This window comes from Paramisgurnus dabryanus, chromosome 14 (assembly GCF_030506205.2).
Source record: "Paramisgurnus dabryanus chromosome 14, PD_genome_1.1, whole genome shotgun sequence".
Classification (NCBI taxonomy): Eukaryota; Metazoa; Chordata; class Actinopteri; order Cypriniformes; family Cobitidae; genus Paramisgurnus; species Paramisgurnus dabryanus.
The window spans coordinates 34,598,251-34,613,270 of NC_133350.1; the positions used below are offsets into that span (position 1 = coordinate 34,598,251).

Genomic DNA, 15,020 nt, shown 5'->3' on the forward strand with positions numbered 1-15,020 from the left:
AATAGACCGACTACGAATAACCCACGTTTAGCCCAGAAATAACCATTAATTTAATTACATGTTGTTTTGCCAAAATGATTTGTGAGATGTATGATATTTAATCATGTAAACAAAGTTCAAAGCGATTAAGGTATTTTGTTTCATTTCTTTAAAGTGTTTTATACACCGTCTGTACTAGCCACTATTTTGCTTACAAATAGACCGACTACGAATAACCCACATTTAGCCCAGAAATAACCATGAATTTAATTACATGTTGTTTTGCCAAAATTATTTGTGAGATGTATGATATTTAATAATGTAAAAAAAGTTCAAAGCAATTAAGGTATTTTGTTTCATTTCTTTAAAGTGTTTTATTCACCGTCTGTACTTAGCCACTATTTAGCTTACAAATAGACCGACTACGAATAACCCACGTTTAGCCCAGAAATAACCATTAATTTAATTACATGTTGTTTTGCCAAAATGATTTGTGAGATGTATGATATTTAATCATGTAAACAAAGTTCAAAGCGATTAAGGTATTTTGTTTCATTTCTTTAAAGTGTTTTATACACCGTCTGTACTAGCCACTATTTTGCTTACAAATAGACCGACTACGAATAACCCACGTTTAGCCCAGAAATAACCATTAATTTAATTACATGTGGTTTTTGCCAAAATAACTTGTGAGATGTATGGTATTTCATTGTAAGCAAAGTTAACAGCGATTACAAGGTTTGTTTAATTTCTTTAAAGTGTTTTATGCACCGTCGTACATAGCCACTATTTAGCTCATAAATAGACCGACTACGAACAAACCATGTTTAGCCCAAAATAACCTTGAATTTAATAAAATTTTGTTTTTGCCAAAATAACTTGCAAGAATTATGATATTTTATCAGGCATGCAAATACACCAGTGAAATTAAGATGTTTGGTTTTATTTAACTTATCTGAATATCTGCTGTCACGCATAACATTCATTTTATTTGACCGTATTTCAAAGATAAACAAAATCCAGTTACAACTCCGAACCGCTAGATGGCAGCAGTACACAAACACGGGGCCAAATCTCACGAGAAAGATTTCCGCTGTTTGAAAAGCAACAACATCAGCGAGCAGCCACGAGGAGAGAGGAGAATAGGAAACGAAGGGAGGGGAATATCATTACTCGCCTTAGACTTGGACATTCTGGACTCAACGGTACACTATATAGAATTGGAAAGCACCCAACTGGAGAATGTATACATTGCAACCAGACAGTTGAGCATGTTTTACTTCAATGTGTAAAATGCAATGAGGAGAGGAATCGCCTTATTCAGTCATTGCAGAAAGTTAAACACTTTGATTTAACATTATCAGGAATATTAGGGAAAACAGCAAACAATGTATATGATTATGTTATTAAGTTTATTAAAGAATGTGAATTAAATAAGAGAATATAGAGTGTTTTTTTATTTTTTATTTTTAAGTATGTATATCTTGATCCACACTCCAGTCCAGTCGGTGGCGGTAATGCTCCTATAAGTTGGTTGCCAACCGCCAGTTAAACTCTAAAGAAGAAGAAGAAGCAGCCACGAGGAAAGCATGTACCACACTCGTTTGGTCTTGTAAGTGTTTTTATTATTTTATTTTACATGTGTTTAAAATTTATTTACTTTATTTGTTGTTGGAATCGCGACATTCTTGCGGGTAACTTAACAGTATAACGTAGTAAGTAACCCATGTTTTATAAAACCTAAACAGTACAACCTGCAATGTAATAAAATAGTGGAGGTAAATGAGTCTATGTAACGTTACACTGAAGATCAACATGAGTGATTTGTAGGCTGCTTTTTAGTAACAGCAGTAACTTAGCTAAGTTATTACTGTGTTGCTTACAGTAATGTAGGCAGTGTTGTGCTTTACAATTATGCATGCAGAGATAGATTGTGGGGGAAAGCTATTCCTCCATATGGATTTAACTTACAGGCCTTCAGTCTGTTGGAAAAAAGAGTTTTATTGTGTTAGTGAGGGAAAACTTGCAGGTCAGTGGGCATTAACCTTTAAGGTTCACTGTAAAAAAAAAATCCGTAAAAAAACGGTAAATCTCTGGCAGCAAAGTTGCCAGAGAAATTCCATCAAATTACGGTAAAAAAAAGTTTTTCAAAATTACATACAAAAACCGTAAAAATACAGAGAATATTTTACAGTCCTAATTCATTAAATTACAGAATATTACTGTTAATAATTGTTATAAAACTGTAGAAAAACAGATAAATTATGTGAAAATACATGAAATACAACTACTTTTCAGGTCAATCCCTGTAAATATACGGCTTTTATTAGTTATTTTATTAAATTGCTCTGTATTTACACAGTAATATTATTTAAAAATACAGTTTATCTTTGTAAAATAACTAAAAAAAACACCTGTATAAAAACGTATTAAGTATGTGAAAATACATGAAGTACACTGTAAAAAAAAATCCGTAAAAAAACGGTAAATCTCTGGCAGCAAAGTCGCCAGAGAAATTCCGTCAAATTACGGTAAAAAAAGGTTTTTCAAAATTACATACAAAAACTGTAAAAATACAGAGAATCTTTTACAGTCATAATTCATTAAATTACAGAATATTACTGTTAATAATTGTTATAAAACTGTAGAAAAACAGATAAATTATGTGAAAATACATGAAATACAACTACTTTTCAGGCCAATCCCTGTAAATATACGGCTTTTATTAGTTATTTTATTAAATTGCTCTGTATTTATACAGTAATATTATTTTAAAATACAGTTTATTTTTGTAAAATAACTAAAAACCACCTGTATAAAAACGTATTAAGTATGTGAAAATACATGAAATACAACTACTTTTCAGGTCAATCCCTGTAAATATACGGCTTTTATTAGTTATTTTATTTAATTGCTCTGCATTTATATAGTAAAATCCTTTTAAAATAACTAAAAAAACCTGTATAAAAACGTAATAAGTATGTTAAAATACATGAAAAACATCTACATTTCAGGTTAATCTCTGTAAATGTACGGCTTTTAATAGTTACTTTATTAAGTTGCTCTGTATTTATACAGTAATATTTTTTTTAAAATACAGTTTATCTTTGTAAAATAATTAAAAAGACCTGTGTAAAAACATAGCAAGTATGTGAAAATGCACGAAAAACAACTACTTTTCAGGTTAATCTCTGTAAATGTATGGTTTTTATTAGTCATTTTATTTAAAAGACATGTATAAAAGCGTAATAAGTATGTGAAAATACATTGTAAAAAAACTGTTTACTCTTAAATATAGCTTATCTTTACAAAACAACTAAGAACAATGTATAAAACCCAATAAGTACATAAAATCAAAGACTAAAATATTACAGAAATATATTTTAACAAAATTATTGGACAATAGAAAAATAATCATAGTATGTTAAAATACCTCAAAAGCTACATGCATAATCTGGAAATTAAGGTATGTAGTTGTCGTTATATAAAACAGCCATGTCTACCAACAATAATTTTGTGTTAAAATATAGCCAATCTCATGTATAGTAGCTAAGAAATGTTATTTCTTTCAGTAAAATAAAAACTATAAAAATGTAAAGGGTACCTCCTTTAAAACAGAACAGTCATTTAAGTGAATTGTAAACAAAAATGTTATGTTAATTGGACAGTAGAAATACAAGCAAAGCATGAAAAAATAGCTACATTATGATAATTAATAAAATAATTGTGTCAAATAAAATGTTTTACTGACTTTTCTCCACTCAATGGACTTCAATTGCAACCAAAATGTCGCACCTGAGAAATAGGGTCTTACAGTATCTGAAACGATCTATCATTTTATAAAATAATAATAATAATAATAATAATAATAATAATAGGTAACACTTTACAATAAGGTTCATTAGTTAACATTAGTTAATCTATTAACTAACTTGAACAAACCATGAGCAATACGTTTGTTACAGGATTTATTCATCTTTGTTAATGTTAGTTAATAAAAATGTAAGCTTTAATTGTTTGTTCATGTTGGTTCAGAGTCTATTAACTAATGTTAACAAGATTTTAATAAAGTATTAGTAATTGTTGAAATTAACATTAACAAAGATTAATAAATGCTGTATAAGTGCAGTTCATTATTAGTTCAGGTTAACTAATGTAGCTAACTAATGTTAACTAATGAACCTTATTGTAAAGTGTTACCATAATAATAATAATAAACATTTATATACTTTTTAACCACAAATGGTAATCTTGCCTGGCACATTGAAGACCAGCACATTACGTCATCACGTTTGAAAAATTTTAAATAATAATAAAATAAAAAACAAAGATGTTGAAATTGGAGGAAAAATGAGATGGAATTTGCTGCCCTTCCCTGCCTTTTTAAATGGAGTACACAGATAAATATATTAGATAAATGACATGACGGGTGACAATTCCAACGTGATGACGTAATGCCTGGCGCATCGCAGACCAGCACAAGCTGAACAATTGTGATAAAAAAAGTTTATAAATGTTCTGGGATTGTGACGTGTACAGCCTCTTGAAACTGCATTGATTTGCTATTGAGGTCCATTGTGTTGAGAAAAATCCTGAAATGTTTTCCTCAAACTTAACTTCTTTTACACTAAAGAAAGGAAAGAAAAGACATGGACATCTTGGATGGCATTGGTGAGTTAATGGTCAGGAAATGTTAATTTTGAGGTGAACTAATCCTTTAATAAAGGCCTTCTGAAGCAAAGAGATGCATGTGTAAAAACATATAACTTTGTAATCTAAATCATCTAGCTTCTGCCAGACGACAGTATGCATTCATATGGTGTCAAAAGAATTGTCCATCTTAGATTACACAGATCTCAGATTAAAAACAATCTACTATTTCCACACCTGGGTTGCCATGGTCATCCGATGTAGATCCACAAGCACAGGTTTTTCTATAATCTAAAATCACAAAAGGAGGAAATATAAAAAAAAAATATTAACATTTAGGTTTAGGACTAACTATGAATAACTCTTGCATAGTGCACCTTTAAAGTGTAATGGATTAGTTTAATGGGACACTCCACTTTTTTTAAGAAATATGCTCATTTTCCGGTTCCCCTAGAGTTAAACATTTGATTCTTACCGTTTTGGAATCCATTCAGCCGATTTCCGGGTCTGGCTTTACCACTTTTAGCATAGCTTAACAATCCATTGAATCTTATTAGTCCATTAGCAATGCATGTTTAAAAAAACCAAAGAGTTCCAATTTTTTTCCTATGTAAAACTTGACTTCTGTAGTTACATCGTGTACTAAGACCGACAGAAAATTAAGTTGTGATTTTCTAGGCAGATGTGGTTAGCACTATACTCTCATTCTGGTGTAATAATCAAGGACTTTGCTGCCATAACATGGCTGCAGCAGGCGCAATGATATAACGCAGTGCCCGAAATTAGTGCCCTGTGATTGAAAGTTACTAAGGGGACTACTTTTGGGCCCTGCATAATATAATTGCCCCTGCTGCAGCCATGTTATGGCAGCAAAGTCCTTGATTATTACACCAGAATGAGAGTATAGTCCTAACCATATCAGCCTTAAAAAAAGCAACTATTAATTTTCCATTGGTCTTAGTAACCTACACAACGTAACTTCAAGCTTTGAATCGGAAAAATATCGAAACTCTTATTTTTTTAAGCGCGATGCTAATGGTGTAATCAGATTCAATGGATTATGCTAAGCTATCCTAAAAGTGGTACAGCCAGACCCAGAGCGTTTAACTCTAGGGGAGCTGGAAAATTTGCATATTTTCAAAAATATTATGCATATTTATCCTTTATGCATTTTTTTTATTTCCAAACTCATTATGGAGGAAGCATTGATACCCCTTTTCCACCAAGGAAGAGCTGGTGCTGGTTTGGAGCCAGAGCAAAGCAAACCGGTTCTTAGTAAGCTTGTCAGTTAATCCATGTCTTTCTTTCCTCAGTGGAAGACAAAAATTATTTCTGAACTTTTCTTCACAGATTGGAGTTATATGGAACCCAAACTCTTCTTAGCTCAAATCAGCGCAGTTTCAAAGGTCTCTTAAGTGCTTTTACAGCCTCTGCACGATACCAGCTGAGGACAGGGGGTGGTGGTCTAGCAAAACAATTGGTTAAAAAAGGTATATACAATAGTTCGGATTGAGCTCAAGCCGGGAACTATGTCATCACACTCCACGGCGCATGCGCGAGCAGGAGGACTGCCCCACTATTTACACGCGAAACTTACATATATGGTACTAACGTTGGCCGAGCGTGATGACATACTAACGCCGCAGACCTAGTTCCCGGCTTCTTCCGGCCTGAGCTCAATCTGAACTATTTAATAAAAAGTACATACTTTTTTAGAAAATAATCCTTTTGTTAGATTGTTTCATTAGGATCCCCCTCGTCCTCAGCTGGAATTGTATTGAGCCCGTTGAAGCACTTCAAAGACCTTTGAAACTGCATTGATTTCAAACTGACAAGAGTTGGGTTCCACTGAACCCTATTTTGTAAAGAAAAGTCCAGAAATGTTTTCCTTTAAAAAAAAAAAAACTCTTTTTCACTGAGGAAAGATAGACATCGATATCTTGGATGGCATTGGAGTGAGTAAATTAAGAAATTTTCATTTTGAGGTAATAAAATTACCTTTAAAGGGTTAGAAATTAATCCTTTAAAGGGTTAGAACACCCAAAAATGAAATTTAGCCTGTGATTTACTCACCCTAAAGCGATCCTAGGTGTATGACATCCTTCTTTCAGACAAATAAAATCTGAGTTATATTAAAGTGCCCCTATTATGGAATTTTGAAAATTACCTTTCATAGTGTGTATCATAGATCTAAGTGAACGAAAACATCCAGAAATGCACTTTTATCATGGATAGATGCACTTTTATCAACTTCAAAACAGAAGCACCCATTGACTTCTAATATAAATCTGGGAAGAGCCAGGGAATTTGTTAATATGATTGTATTTGTCTGAAAGAAGAAGGTTTTATACAGCTAGAATGACTTGAGGGTGAGTAAATCATGGGCTAATTTTCATTGCAGGGTGAACTATCGCTTTAAGGCTTGAACATGCAGTAAAGGGACAGATTTGTTACCTTGTTTACAAATAGAATTAAAAAATATAACATTGGAGATTTTTTTCCCTAAAATAATTGTTTTCTGTACTCTTACCGTGCGTTCACACCAGACGTGTTAAGAGATGACAAAAAACGCTATTCATGCATAGTTGGACGCTTGAACATTTGGAGTTTACTCGCTTCATTCGCGCCTGAAAGCCGCACATGAAATTCTAGTTATTCAAGACATTTACGCAGAAATGTAATCATGGGAGGGGCTTCCACGACTCCGCTCGCTTCCTGTAATTACGTCACTACTAGAGAAAGCTCCTGATTGGTTAATGCGGGGCGTTTTTCTGCCAAAGGTCAGATTTTTCAACTGTGCAACCTAGACCCACAATTGAGGCAGATTTGCATCTACCGAACCACGGTAAATGCCTCATTAGCAATGCAAGACCTCCAGATGCGCGTAAATGCGTTTTTAAATTGACATAACATTGAAATAACTGGCGCTTGATGCCTCTACCGCAGCTGGTGTGAACGCAGCATTATGATAAGAAATAATGTAATAATCTGACCTGGAGTAATTCAGTTTGCCCAGTAGAAAATGACTAAAACAGTCCCCTCTTGGGAACTGGGATGCTGTGGTCATCTGCAGTAGATCTCCACCAAGCACAGGCTTTTCCACATAACCTGAAATCAAATTTAAATATTTTAAAATACTCTTTACACTTAGGATTTGTGAAATTGATAAGTTTAAGCATTCTTTAAAATTTCCAAACTCATTAATGGAGGAAACACTTAACCTGTTATTATGATTGATATTAAGGTTTGACCACAATACTGTGGTGAATATATCATTTGATTTAAAGAAAAAAAAAAGTTTACTTTAATGATACAAAATAATATAATTATTTGTCCACAGGATCACTTAACAGTAGCTACGTTTACATGGACACATTTTGCCTCCTATCATAGTGTTTACATGAACACTTAATGTGATCGGAATGATGTGCGTGTTGTGACACAAGATTTACATCAGATTTGATCATTTGACATGCACACATTGCACAAATATACTTTCACGCTGTTTCAAGATTTGCTTTGTGCCTCAATGATTATAAAGCAGTAGCAAAAAAACTCATTCACGTGTGCCCAAAAAGCGTATTTCACTTCACGCAGTGCTGCAGAGACCGTTATCGAGAGCAAGTCCAAACACACGCGTTTGTGGATCAGAGAATAAATCATGGACTGACCAGACAACGCTGTCTTGTATCACTTTATGGGGAATTGGAAGGATAATAGGAACAAGATTAACAAGACAATCACTTCTTGTGACTTCAAAACAGCCAAACATCAGTGTATCAACGGGGCAATTGCTTCTCTCTCACTCTTGTGTAGACACTAAGAGGCTGTTTACACTTGGTATTAAGATGTGTTTTCATCGATCGGATCACAAGTGGATGAGAGAGACACATTAAGTTTACACCTGGTATTTAAATCCGTCTCTTTTGTCCACTTTCGACTGCTTCTGTCCTGAATACTGTGAGGGGGGGGTCTGTGAGACTGTGGGCGAGTCTCTCTGCTGTCATTCAAACCCGAGCGGGAGTAATTATGAGTTTATATGGACGCAAACTAATATTATGTCGGAGTCCGCTGCTTGTGTTTAAGTTAACATGCTGCACAGTGTTTTGTACATGTATATGTTAGAGCTTTCTCTAAATTTTCCGCGCAATTGATGAAATAGGATCGTGCAACTTTCACACGCTTTCAAAACGAAACTACGGAGATCAGCCGCTTTAGTTGTATCAATGAAAGGCTAAAAATAGCGCTGTTCACCGTATGTTCACGCCAGAAGTAAAAAAAAAAGAGGTAAAACTTGTGTTTAGTATCTCAGATTAGATAAATGGGCAGAGAGAAGGCGGTCGCCTGTGGCTGTTCGAACACATTCAACCACATGGGCGTTCCGCAACTCCAAAGCGATCCGATCGAAAGTGGTTTCAACTACCTCTGGATGTGGTTGATAGTGGTCGAAAGTGGACGAGCTCAAAACGTTTTGAACACCGTTTACACCTGGCATTAGGGGTGTGACGGTCATTATATAACCGTGAGACCGACGGTTATAGTTGAACACCGTCATTAGAACTCTATAACCGCCAAAACCGTGTTATTAAAATATTTTTTAAAACATTTTTTATCATAAAGAATTTTTAAATACTAATTAAAAACAACTGTTATCAGTCTGTGTTACACGCGCCCCTCACGTTCTCACGCAGTGAAAAATACAGAGCGGAGCAGACACTGACAACGCGCTGACATACAGGACAGACCAGGTTACTTTTCGGTTACTTTTAAGATTTAACATATTAAACAAAGTCTCACCTTTCAAATCATCTCTTCCTTCTAGTTAATTTATAGCATCAAATAAACATGAATGACCATGAGAACGAATGTTGTTTTAACCGCGGAAAGGCGTCAGTACACTCCGCTTTTCAAGTTCAAATCCTCCCATGCTAATCTACTAACTCTCTTGAACGCACATTCACTGCTAGTTGTCTTGCTGTTAATTTTAAAGAAACATAGAGCAAGTATCTAATCAGTGTCTAGTTTATTCAAACGCCGGGTGAGCACTGTGCAGCGCATCTGCGGAGAGCGTTTGCTGCGCGTGGCCATTGTGCTTTTACACCGGCTGCGTTTAATAACAATCTCAAGTTCACATTACTTTCTTTTACCTGCATTTATGAGCAAAACCTCTTCAATACGCTTTTAATCCACGTTGTTTTCGTGCTTTTCTGGTCCGTGTAATGACAGATATAGACACAAATACAGACATAAAAAGCCCAATGCACAAATCTCTTTCTCTGAAGATTATTAAGATAGATGAAAGATAGAGGATTAATTTATGCTGGGCAGAGAGTGACAGCGCAGTCTTCTGGCAACAGTGTGTTTTTTTTAATATTTCATTGCTTTCTGTTAAATTGTTCAAAGTTATTACTGTTTAAAACACACTTGGCATCACATTCATGATTTTATGGTAAAATGACACTTTCCCCTCAATCCACGAGCATTTAAACGAGCAAAACGCCCCCCACCGACGGTTATGTGACGAACCGTCACATTTGACTCACGTCATAACCGTCATCACCAATTCTGAAACCGGCACACCCCTACCTGGCATTAACGTCGTCCACTTGTGATCCGATCGACGAAAACGCATGTTAATGCCAAGTGTAAACAGCCTCTAAGAAACATCCACTAGAGAAGCAACGTGCATGCACTCATCAGCCTTGCCCAGGTAAACTGATAATAACTTAGACAATAAAAAAATGATAATGAAATGCATGTAAATAAAGAAAACGGAATACAATATATAGATCTCTTATCTTCCTTATAAAACATCACATTAACATTCGTATTAAAGAAGAACTCCGGTCAATTTTAACATTTAGCTCTGTTGTTTGCAGATGTGGAGTGCTGTCCATACCGAGAACAATTAAAACAATCGCTGTTGCTTACAGTGTTATCCTCCTTTTAGAAAATGCCCCCTGTTTACTGAAACAGGGCCTGGGGCACGTTCAAGTTTAAAACAGTGTGCAACGTTTAGCTACAGTTTCCGGGTTGAACAACATATTTCCTGGAAACGGTGTGCACCGGTATGCAACGGGGTTTGAGATACGTTTTCTCTTGTTTGGTGGGTGTGTCAGAACTGCAGCAAACATGCGATACTAAAGAGACAGCTCGTACAATGGGTTTTAAAAATGATATTTAAAAAGACACAAGGAATGACCTTCTCAGCTACCGTAGTTGCAACTCTTGCGTCATTAGAACAGGGTGTTCAACACATCACCGTTTCTGTTTAAAAAACGTTGTGCAACGTTTTGTCGGGGCTGAATGCAGCCTTGTTGTAAATGTGCTTTTAGCTTCTTAACACCGTTGAAATGTCATTACAAGTGCCCAGCAATGTGAAGGGATTTATTCTGCTAAGATATGCATAAAAATGATCAGTCGTCGAACTCATGCAATCCACAAAAAAAAAACAATTTGCAGTGGTTATGTATGTCCATAAGTTACGGCCTATTTTACTTGCTACATAGTCATTACTATAGACATAACCACGGCAAGAACTTTTTTGTGGAATAAAAAAAATGTTTTCGACATATTGGATCATTTGAGTTCAACAATCGATTAATGTGGACTACACTGGAAAACAGAGAAGTAAACAGAGGTATGTGAGCTGGCTAAATTACCATCACTTTTAAGCATACCTTTCACATATTCTGCAGTCATATTTACAGTGTTCACTCAGAAGAAAACACTTTACATTGCTGGGCACTTGTGATAACATTTTCAGGGTGTTAAAGAGGCTAAAAGAACATAACTGGGCCCATTTTAGTCAACTGGGTGCAAATTTTAAAAGAGGATAACACAGTGTAGCCAACAACAATTGTATTAATTGTTCTCTGTACTGACAGCACTCCATTTACAAACAACAAAGCTAAAATGTTAAAATTGACCAAAGTTCTCCTTTAATGCAGTCTAATAGTGTATTATAAGTAACGTTATATAGCAACATTAAATATACTAGATTACTTTGAAATATGTTGTTAATTCATATTCTTATGATTTAACCTTCTAATGAAACAACTACAATGACATGAGAAACATCCAAATGAAACATTTACTACATTTAGCACCTACCTACATCATGTGCAGGCCTGACCACGTGCGTCACGCACAGCACAAAATATCATTCAAATGGATTCTTAAAACACGATGTACAATGCATGTTTATTAACAGTTAATCAGATCTATTTTCTTTCATAAAAATAATTAAACAAACAACATACCTGTAAACAGACCAACATCATCAGTGGATCAACGGCTTCTCTCTCACTGTCTGTCCTGAAGACACAGAGCATAACATGATTATTATAAGATTATGAAATTCATAATGTGCTTATTACACTTAAACACTTCATCACAACCGACACGATCAAATGCTGTTGAGCCCTTGAGCAAAAATATGCATTTGAACGATAAAACTCAGCATACCAGAGAAACGTCTACGAGAAAAGCACCATCACACGTTGTACATGGAGAAACCCGGGAGATGTTGCACCGATGACGTTCCCACCCTAAACGAAGACCCGAAGAAAAGTTCCCTTAATTCAACGTTATATTCTCTTCCTTGTGAACAATGATATGAACAAAATTGTTTGAGGTTCATTAACCCATTTTAATTATAAAACGGAGTATAACCACCAGTAAATTTAAGAAAATAATACAATATAGGGAAAAAAACGATTCAAATAATTCACACCAGTTACAAATGCATACTTTTTATATTGAACTGAAAACACTCTTACCTTCGTTCGAAACGCAGGAGAAAACACATTCCTTATTCCAAAATGCAAATGCAGCTCCATGATATCCGAGGATGGCTCACCTAAAGCAGTGAATCGAAGATATCCGCGCAAACCCGTTGAGGAGACGCATCTGACATCCGTTTGTGAATTCAAACTTCTAAAACACGTGACCAAATCATTGCTGCTCATTCGACTGTTACGACCTACGACACATTCGACGTTGTGGGCGGGAATTGGCGGCAAATTTGAATCTGTGTCGCACACATACACACACAAACAAGAGATGCATAAAGTGTGCTGTTGAATAAAATTGTGAATGTTAAATAGTTGTATGGAGTTGAAATTAGAATAATGTTATTTTTATTATTCTGTGGAAATATTTTGATCTTTGTCAAAACAAAGTCTGAAAAGGCAACAAAAGTTACAATCACATATATATATATATATATATATATATATATATATATATACACACACACACACACACACACACACACACACACACACACACACACACACACACACACACACACACACACACACACATACATACACACAGGAGATTCTGTTTCTTCAAGGTTGAGCTGCCCTGCCCCCATTAAGTTATTCTGTATGCAACCTTCATTTCATTGGTTAATACAAATTTATCAAAGACAACATCTTATATTTATTACATCAATTATTCAATGATTAATACTGATTAAGTAAGAAATACATTGCACATTTTATCCTGTGAACATTAAAGCATTAGTTAATGAAATAGTTGCCTGTTTGCTTTCCCCCTCAGGCCTCTCTCTTATCTTGATCTATACCATGCGTAAATTCCTCGCTAATCCTCCTTACAGCACACACACAAAAACTGGTAACTCTCCACTCTCAAACATAAACACCTCATTTCTACATAATAGCTCAGTGCATATATGAAACACACAATGTTTATAGAATAAAATGATAAATTAAAGAAATATAAAAATGGAACAAAATCAATTTCCACAGTCCTTATTTGGACATCTTTGTAACTTTAACACTTTTAGCAATCAGCATGAAATGTAGGCAGTAAATATGTAAAACATAATTATTCAACAACACAACAGTACTCCATTGTTCATGAATTGGTTAAATGCATTCATTAGTTAAACATACTAATTTTCACTTTCTCTAAATATAACATAGTTATAAAGCAAACAACTTGTTTATTGAAACCATCTGTTCTGCGTGTTTTCTCTTCAGGGCTTTGTTCCTACCCCCAACTGGAACAGCCTTTCAACTTTACACACAGACATTTACTCACATATCTCAGCACAGAAAGCATAATGGCACATATGGATTATAACATAACATACTGATTAATAAAACAACATAAAAATCCCACAATATATATATATATATATATATATATATATATACAAAGATTCTGTTGGGGTTTCTCCTGTAGCCTATGACTGTTGACCCTATACTTCACTACATCATCCACCCTATTTTTCAACATGGACAAATCAATTTCATACAAGATAATTTCATGTATGAGACTTTTCATTAGTCACTAGGTAAACAGCCTGAAAAATAACAAAAGTGTGGTAAACTGTAAAAATTACTTGTGCTTTATGATTATTGTATGTTTATGATTATGATTACACAAACTGTGTAATCACTTGCTGCACAGATTAAATTAAAATCTCTGAGAACTGTGGGCAGGATAATTAAGTGTATTAGGGGTGCTTTGCCCCATGCATTAATGTCCTGTATGAACTCAGCCCTGGTGGTTTTACACCCCAGAACTTGCCTGAGCTGAAGGTGACCCCTAAAAATGGATGAGTTGTAATATAAACCAGACTGCATTGTTGACAGGGATTTGGTTTTTCATAATGTGGCAAAGAAAAACGTTTGTGTGTAAAATCTGTGCATGTTGGACATTTGCAAGGAAAAACAGATACTAAATGAAGGGATAAAATCTCTATTTGTGAAGAAGTACATCCATCATGGAGAGTATTGTGTAAACATTCTATCTCCAAGCGATGTGGAGATCTTCAGTGTAGAGTTGTATTATAGCCTCAAATAGCTCGGTATCAAAGTTTAATAAGATTGTTCTGTCCTGTAATGCTTATGATGTTTTTCATATGTTTTTTGAATGTCCAAGACTTCCTTTATTTGTAATACTTGAAAGTTGATCACAAAATTGGGGTTTTCATATAACAATATCTTAGTTTATATTAGGATATAAATATAAAAGTTCATGGCAACAACAATGATTCTTGTAATTTTTTATTGGCCAAGCTAAGGCCTAGTCCACACAGACATGGGTATTTTTATAACCAGAGTTTTTCCTGCTGCGGTTTAAAGAAAATCCCCTCCACACATGCTCGCTTAAAGAAATCTCTGCCTACATGAACATGGAACAACACGAAATTACACGCTGTCAAGAGCATGCCACACTGGCAGGCGGTGATATTACTCAAATCATAAAGCCACCGTGGCCAATCAGAAGCCTAACACAAGTGACATTGCAAGGCGGTTTTACTGTCTACACAACAACACTGCACTCAGCGTTTCTTAAAATACACACCCTGGCAGGGGTTTTCAAAAATGTTCAGTTTTAGTGTTTAGTGTGGA

The 15,020-nt window shown here is 34.9% G+C and overlaps 2 long non-coding RNA genes across 2 annotated transcripts in view; one reads left to right on the plus strand and one right to left on the minus strand.

Moving 5' to 3' along the window:
- The first annotated feature begins 1,537 nt into the window (after window positions 1–1,537).
- Window positions 1,538–15,020, plus strand: part of LOC141280723 (uncharacterized) — a 34,607-nt gene continuing 21,124 nt past the window's right edge. The window contains exon 1 of the long non-coding RNA XR_012335033.1: window positions 1,538–1,591. This is a non-coding gene — a long non-coding RNA (uncharacterized lncRNA). The remainder of the gene's footprint in view (window positions 1,592–15,020) is intronic.
- LOC135758178 (uncharacterized) lies at window positions 3,348–12,710 on the minus strand. The gene is made up of 4 exons (XR_010536476.2): window positions 12,411–12,710; window positions 12,097–12,179; window positions 11,892–11,946; window positions 3,348–4,920 (listed from the first exon to the last, which is right to left on the minus strand). It is a non-coding gene; the product is annotated as an uncharacterized lncRNA (long non-coding RNA).